Source organism: Musa acuminata, chromosome BXJ3-10, assembly GCF_036884655.1.
Source record: "Musa acuminata AAA Group cultivar baxijiao chromosome BXJ3-10, Cavendish_Baxijiao_AAA, whole genome shotgun sequence".
Classification (NCBI taxonomy): domain Eukaryota; kingdom Viridiplantae; phylum Streptophyta; class Magnoliopsida; order Zingiberales; family Musaceae; genus Musa; species Musa acuminata.
The window spans coordinates 6,503,274-6,511,821 of NC_088358.1; the positions used below are offsets into that span (position 1 = coordinate 6,503,274).

The 8,548-nt window shown below is 43.9% G+C and overlaps 1 long non-coding RNA gene across 1 annotated transcript; it reads right to left on the reverse strand.

Moving 5' to 3' along the window:
* Positions 1-490: 490 nt before the first annotated feature.
* LOC135651516 (uncharacterized) lies at positions 491-3,366 on the reverse strand. Its single transcript, XR_010501858.1, has 3 exons — positions 2,459-3,366; positions 2,077-2,205; positions 491-1,266 (listed from the first exon to the last, which is right to left on the reverse strand). It is a non-coding gene; the product is annotated as an uncharacterized LOC135651516 (long non-coding RNA).
* Between the last annotated feature and the right edge of the window lie 5,182 nt (positions 3,367-8,548).

Below are 8,548 nucleotides of genomic sequence, written 5' to 3' on the forward strand. Positions count from 1 at the left end.
TATGGATAGATATACAGCACACCAATCTATCCGATTATCTCGATATTCCTCTCGAGTAATCTATGACCAAGATTAGTTATGATTTATGTTTAAATACGAATTGGTCTTATTTTCGTGATCTCATCACGATCCGATTCTCATTGCATAAATCCATGGGCATCACAATATATTAAAGCGATAAATAATATAAAATGATAAAATATTAAATAATAATAATAAATAAAAAGATTGCGTGTCAAGTCACACGTATCGTCACTCATTGCATAAATCCGTGATTGGCTTGCAGGGCACTATGACTAGTAAGAAAAACAAGAGAAAACTTCATTGAGCTTTACACATTTCACTCTGTTATATTGGATAGGATTAATCTATAAGACATGAATGTTCTGATAAAAAAGATATAACAAAATTTATCATCATAATTAAATGGATAACTGAGATGGAAACTTCCAAGGCAAAATGAATATGTAATGCAAGTGTAATCCGCCCAGCCATGGAATGCAAATCATAGAACCAGACATAACTCACATGGAAACTTCCAAGGTACAATGAATATGAAATGCAATTGTAGTCCTCCCAGCCATGGAATGCAAATCATAGAACTAGATGAAACTCACATTTCAAAGGACCATGGACTTGTATAGACTCTACTAATTTATAGTGTGAATCGTTTGATAACTTGACACAGTCCAAACCCTTTTTTCCTCTCCTTTTTGTTTCTAATCTAATTAATATGTGTCGATTATTTATTTATTCTTTTGTCCTCCTTCAGATACCAGTTCTCCTAAACTTCACAAAGAAAACAGTGACTCACTTCAAATATTACTTGCAATCGGGACAAACAGTAACGACGAACCGAAGGAAGGTGAACAGAGTAGTGATTCATCAAAGAACATTTGTTCCTTGCAAAATCTGATGGGCTTCACACCTGAAGAGGTGATCAAGCTGCAGGAGCTATTTAAGTTATTGGCATCGAGGACTAAACACGACATCGGATTCCTTAATCACCCTTCTGGCTTGGATGATTCAGACTAAGTGGGAAAAGGCTGAATTGTCACTGAATATGAAGATCATCTTAAGCAGGGTGAAACACTTGTTCTCAGATAATTGTGATATGATCAAGCAGAAGTCAATCTCATTTCTCCTCAAGAAGATTTGTTCTCGGATAATTGTGATATGATCAAGCAGAAGTCGATCTCATTTCTCCTCAAATGTTTGTCTGCTCGAGTGGCTTTGCACCCACTCCTAAATTGAATGATCTGGTACCTGAATCAAGAATGGAGAAAGTATTACACTTCAGAGCATACAAAAACATGATAGAAAATACACTTAAAGTTCAAAATCTGAGAAATAGTTCTATTTTATTTGATTCTACCATAATTTTTCAAGGCTATACTTAAGAAGAAAGTATCTCCTCAGCATTCAGCTCCAACACAGGCAAAAAAGTGCATAGAGAGCAATCTGAAAGAGAACATGCTTCAAGGACGAGATGCATAGAAGAGAGAATGGGGGTCAATGGGTCAGAACAGATTCAGAATATAAGTATCTAGTTAGCACCTGCTTCCTGCTCTTCTAGAAGATTTCGTTGGTCTTGATTGCTTTTTTTCTCTTCAGATATTGTTCCAGAAATGAAGACAGCAGAGGAAGTTTGATTCGGGCCATGTAAGTAGTACATTGTTATGTTTGCCAACGCATATAGAACAAATCATATCATGACCCATTGCAAATATCCAGAGATGTTTAGAATAATTTGGTTTGTAGCTTTTGGTTAATCCCGAGAAGTGAAAAGACGAAGAAGCAGAACAACCAACATCTCAAAATAAGTTTCCATCATAATAGCATTCATTCAACGTTGTTGTTAATAGAGTTTATCTCGATTTGGCCTGATCTAGTGCATCATTTGTTGTGTTTATTTAGAAAAGGAAGAACACATCAACAAGTTCACTTGCATTTGAGGGAAATATGCAGGTACTTCAAAGCTTGTCCTGATTCCAGAGCATTGCAATTGTAAAAAAAATTTCCCAAGTCCAGAAAATGGGGCTTCGAGATGAGAGTTGAAATTTGTATGTTTATTACCTGGAATAAAAGGCGAATCATCAGCAAAAATTGGGAGAATGACAACTTCATCAGCACTCACTGAATCAAAAGAAAAGATTGCTCTCAGGAAAGTTCCCTGGATGCATATCACCAGACATTGTTGAGATCCTGTAATCAGTGTGCAGAACAATGGGTGCTTCTGTTACATCCTAGTAATACATAGTCATCATCTTGTTATGGTGCATGTAATTTTCTTATGTCAATTGTAACTTACATCTCAGAAATCTGAACTTGTTCACATCCACAGTCAACAATAATTGAACATGAAGTACACTTAAAGTTCACATCCAGATGTGCTGTTGTGTATCAAAATCACTTCCATAAATAATGAAACTTAAAAGAAGCTTAGAGCTTAACATACCTCCACTCAACCACTACCTGCGACAATGAACTTTGAGCTCCGAGGCCTGATAAGCTCATCAGCAATTCCTTGCCATCAGCGGAAGCATGTCCCATCATCTCCTGCACTCGACATTCCACAGCATGAGCTCACATGATTTCCAAGCATTTCAAGGCACAGTGATCATCTTACATGAGCTCAAACCTGATTCAAAGCCACTACCAAACTGAGAAATTAGGATTAATGGAAACTACCTACAAACTGGATATAATCCTAGGGTTTAACTCCAAACCCCTCATCTCTCTGCATAGAGCTTCAGCAACCACAAATTTACAAAACCATACACAGATTACAAAGAAGCATGAAACAGAGTCAAATCTGAGTAACTTCCAATATTTCAAACAAAAATAGCGAAGAGAAACAAAACCCAACATCCTCACAAATTACACTCCCCATGATCTCCCTATGCATATATTTGACAGGATCTATCAGGTGCAATAATTTGATCAACAGAAAACTTCTATTTTTCCAATATATGATCGGTCCACAAATACCACAGTAGTTTATCTAGAGAGCCCCTAGTAAATAGAAACAAGACCAAGTGCAATAAGAAAAGAGACTTGATAAATCATATACGAACTGAGCTATTTATCTAATCAAAGATATATATTGCTTATTTTATCCCCAGTCACTAGCAATCTGCTAGTGTTGATTACGGGGGAAAAGAGTTTCTGTGTTGTATTACTGGTCATAGAAAAAGGACTAGGGGTATCTTGCTGAAAATATTTTATATCAGTTGCAAATGATTTTAATCATGTAATGGAACATACAATTGTACTGTTAGTCATTTGACAACACATAGAAGACATGCTTGTGATAGTGATTAAAACTAAGGATTGAAATTTCGTACCGTACCAATGTATCGAGCTTTGCTTGGTATGGTATGATACAGGAATACCAAGCAACATGCCAAGGCATATATATATATATATATATATATATATATATATATATATATATATATATATATATATATATATATATATATATATAAAGGAGGCGTACTGTCACGGACTTAGTTGGTTTTGCTAAGTCGTGCGGCACCCTTGCGTGTCCGTCCGCAAAGGTCAGCCTCCCCGAAGCCTCCCATTGTCCCTTAGGACCAACAAAAGAGAGAACGGGCTAGAGAGAACGCCTCAATCGGGATCCACAAGCAAACATCTCCGAAAAACACTTCATAGACAATGCAAATTACAAACAGACTTTACAAGCTCTAAACAGTGGCACAACAAAGGGGTAAAATGGTCCATTACAGACCGAAAATCTCTCGCATGTGTCCACATGACACAACCTTTATTTACAAGCCTAAAGTGGCCACCAACCCAACTAAAATGGGACTATTATGCCTTCGGCCGCCCCTCTACATGCTGTACAAGGCATGAACATGCCAAAAGACACGGACATACATAAGCATTACATCAAACATCCTGTTTCGAAGTTTGTCTGTGACATTCTCCCCCACTTATACCTTCGACGTCCTCGTTGAAGCCTTTGTCGACACTGTAACTCCTCGCCTTTGTTGAGTCTTCAATCTTCTGCTCCAGCTACAATGCGCCTCTTGGCTCCTAGCTGCTCTCCGCTGCTGTTTTTGAGTAGTCGAACCTTTGATCCGCCATGCTGCTTCAACTCACCAATGACTCTGACTCTGGTGTGGGGTTGGTTGAGTTGTGTTGATCCTTGTTGATTCCTGCGGATCCCCCAGATGAAGGAAAAGACCATCCTTACTGCGCTAGTCTCTCGAATTTCTCATGCTACTTGAATTGGTTGGATGCTTGTTGGAGCTTTAACGAGCATCGTCTCGCGAACTTCTGAAGTTTTTGGTCCTTCCTCCACAAAATTTGCTCATTGACTCTTCTTTCACTTAGTTGCCACATCCAAGTAGGTTCGCATCACTTCCTCTTTCGATTGGCATTTCGTTGGGAAATGAAGCGGACAATCTACTCTCAGTAGCACTGATCACCGTTGGTGAGGATTTGGCAACTATTGTCTTCCATTATCTTCGAAGGGTCTTTGAACTTGCAAAGCTCCTCTACTGGATAGATAAGAGAATTGGGGTACTCGGTTTCGCCCATTCTCTTAAGAGTTGAGAAGGCAAAGGTTACTTGACTTTGCCCGCCTCCTCGAGGTTGTACTCCATGCATCCAGCTGGTTACTAGCATTCGCCTGCTCTTTGCTCACACTTCTGAAGCACTTGAAGTGTTTGCACTCCTTGCGTTGAGTTAGTTACTGTGATTCACCTTCTCAATGCCATCGAACTTCTGGAATGTAGGAAGTTTTCACCCCAACTTGGAGTAATTCGCTCATAGGTTTGGTCGCCTCTGGGATTGTACCGTCTTCTCCATCAACCCTGCCGCCTACTCCACTGAGTAGCAAAGGTACAGCACCGCGTACTGCCTGCTTCGTTCCTTGGTTATGCACTCTTGCATGACCCGAAGTCCTTCACTTTCGGCTAACTTGATGAGAAGCTCATTGACACCGGTCTTACGAAGTTCCTCGGCCTCTGCCCTTCGGCCTTGTCTCGGTACTTGGAGATTGCCTCTACATGCTCTACCTCCTCGGCCCCTTTCACGACCAAGCGCTCTCCCTCATTAGAGCCAGGGATCAATGACTTTCACGGAAGTCCCGCCTCAGCGGTACCATGGCGCTGCCATGCCCATGGCCCTACTATCCGTCGCCTCGCATCTGTATCCCTTTTCTTCATGATCAGTAGATATGTCTCCGTGGCACTCCTCTGAGTCCACCTCCATTCTAACTGATGCTTGATTTTGGGTAGCTAAGTCCCTCTGGACTCGTCGTCGCTTCCTCGCCCCTTTCGACCCCCTGCTTCAACACCTCTGTGTTCTCCAAGCAGTCCGTTTGGTCGATGGAAAGACAGACTGCAACTCCCATGCATGGCCTCTGCCATCACGTTGTAGGGTTTGCACCGATTCTGTTCTCCTTAGCTTCCTTGGTAGCAACGTTCGCTTACTCGACTTTGTCCTCTGACTTGCCGGGCTCTCTTAAGCGAATATGAGCTCTGGAGCAATCCAACTCTCCAGCTGCTTCGATCATACCTCTGCATGATCAAGTCCCTCCCATGGAACTCACTGGTACTTGCATCCGAACTTTTCCCTTGGTGGAACCCAGCCCCCATATGCTGATGACCAAAGTTTTCATCCGATGCAAAATTCGATGCACGCACGGAAGACCCGCCTCTGCGGTACCATGGCCTTCACTCCTTGAATCCATAGCCCTTCTTGCCATCGTGTTGTTCACCGAAGTGGAGCTTCCAGTAGCTCCCGATCATACCTCCGTATGATCTAGTCCCTCGCGGGACTAGGTCGTGTGTATCGCATTGCCATCGAACTATTCCACCACGATCCGCTGCACCATGTCGCCTCCTGGTGACATCTCTATTGCATTCTGATCCTTGTGGAATAAACTCGAATTGTGAACCCTCGATGTGTGGCCTCTGCCAATACATCGCAGGGTCTCTTCCACCTTCGATTTTGTTCGCTCCTTTTGGTAATCGACCTTCATCCACCCACTCTTGGGTCACACCTAGATGAAGCACCGCTCTAGGACAGTCCGTCGCCTAGTAGCTCCCGAAGTCCACCGACTTCACTGTAATTTGTGCACCATTGTCTGGATCCTGGGCCTCTACCCCTACCAGCACAATCTCCGCTGCGCACCGGTTCCTTCATAGCAACTCGAATGGCAACACTATGGCATATTCTTCAAGAGTACCCGCCTCTGCGTCCTCTTGCCCCGTGCTAAGGTCTTCTGAACCCAACTTCGCCTCCACAAATTGAGTCGCCTTAGTTCCTCCATCAAATGCTTCTCCGAGATAAGGTGCATGTGCCCCGAAGCTCCCTTCGTCTTTGGCACCATGCAAGATAAGTCCGCTCCGTCAGAATGAAGGACCCATGGAACAACATGATCCTACTCTTGCCTCTGCAAGAGTTCATGTCCTTGACCTCTGTCTAAGGAAAGCACTGTGCTTCTGCTCCACGTTCCAACTTCTATGCTGGCTCCCTTCATGCGGCTTGAGTACTTCGCCAAGTTACACCCAAGTTGCTCCGCTCCTCGTTTTCACATTGAGTCGATGGTGGCCCTCGCGCCCACCATTCCACGGGTCAGCCCTCCCTTGAGTCTGATCTCCATATCAACTCCAAGTGTACCTTCATTTAAGTTACTTTGGGTCGCTCCCCCACTTGATCTCGCAATGTATCCCCCAATGCATTCTCTCAAGCGAGATCATGCGACGACTCCTCATCGCTTGCTCAGTCCATTGAGCTTCGTGGAGTCGTTGTTTGTTGAGGTACTCCTCCTCAACATGTGAGGTCTGTCTCACATGATTCTCCCTCTGGAGAGCCGGGACTTATCCCTCCTGGATAACTATCCCATTGGAGCAACATCTCTCTTTGTTTCGGAGACCACCATCCCCTTGGACTACTCCGATCTGCTGAACAAACTGTGCATTGTTCTGCCTCCTGCAAACGCACTTGCTAGATTACGACTCCCCGTCAATACAGCCCCCGCTGCACCCCTCAAGGCCTAGCAACATGCTGAACTCGTTGCATACTTCAGCCTCCTACAGACGTATCCTTCACATGCCGAAGAGAAAGTTTCAATGCTCCATGGCGTCGAGTTTCGGTCGCCTTGGGATGGCCACGAACATTCCATCGTCCGCATACAAGCCCATGCATGAGTACCAAATTCTTCGAGTTAGCAATTCCCCTCACCTCTGTGAGCTTTGCAGAACTCTTTTGGTCATTGAGTAACTCATTCCACCTTAGATGGTCTCATCCTTTTCCAAGCGCCTCGCTTGTCTTGAGCACCATCAAGCATAGTTGTCAACGTTGAGCCGTAGCTCAAACTCAGCCATCTCAACCTTTGTGCGCTCCACATTCTTCCAAGCTTACCTGTTCTCGTGATGCCTCTTGCGCGAAGGGTTGGCCATTCCTCTGAATGCCAATCTCAGATGCCCGCTCCTCTGAGCGACTCCTTTTCCCTACATCTCCATGCTTGTTTTCCCCCCAAACGGTCGCGCATGTGCTGATTACCCTCAACGCAGCCCCGCTAGGTCCCCCACGTTTGCATGCTAAGTGTTTCTATGAGTGCTTGTCCCGCTCTGATACCATCTGTCACGGACTTAGCTAGTTTTGCCTAAGTCGTGCGGCACCCTTGCGTGTCCGTCCGCAAAGGTCAGCCTCCCCGAAGCCTCCCATTGTCCCTTAGGACCAACAAAAGAGAGAACGGGCTAGAGAGAACGCCTCAATCGGGATCCACAAGCAAACATCTCCGAAAAACACTTCATAGACAATGCAAATTACAAACAGACTTTACAAGCTCTGAACAGTAGCATAACAAAGGGGTAAAATGGTCCATTACAGACCGAAAATCTCTCGCACGTGTCCACATGACACAACCTTTATTTACAAGCCTAAAGTGGCCACCAACCCAACTAAAATGGGACTATTATGCCTTCGGCTGCCCCTCTACATGCAGTACAAGGCATAAACATGCCAAAAGACACGGACATACATAAGCATTACATCAAACATCCTGTTTCGAAGTTTGTCCATGACAGTACGCTGCCTCGGTGACGGCGCCTCCTCTTCTCCTCGTCGCCTTAGACTAGGAGAAGAATGCGGTCTCCTTCATCTCCTCATCTATGACATTCGACGAAGACGTCTCCAGCCTTCGGTAAAGAACGTAGCGAAGGCTACAAATGTCTCCGGCTTACAGCGAAGAATGCTATCACGGACAAAATTCTAAACAGGATGTTTGATGTAATGCTTATGTATGTCCGTATCTCTTGGTTTGTTCATGCTTTGCACAGCATGTAGAGGGACGGTCGAAAGCTTAACAGCCCTATTTTAGTTGGGTTTGGTGGTCATTTTAGGCTTGTAAATAAAGGTTGTGTCATGTGGACACTTGTGAGAGAATTCGGTCTGTAATGGACCATTTTGACCCTTGTAAAGTGTTTGTAATTTGCATTGGTTATGAAGTGTTTTCGGAAAAGTTTGCTTGTGGATCCCGAGTGAGGCGCTTTCTCTAACTCGTTTT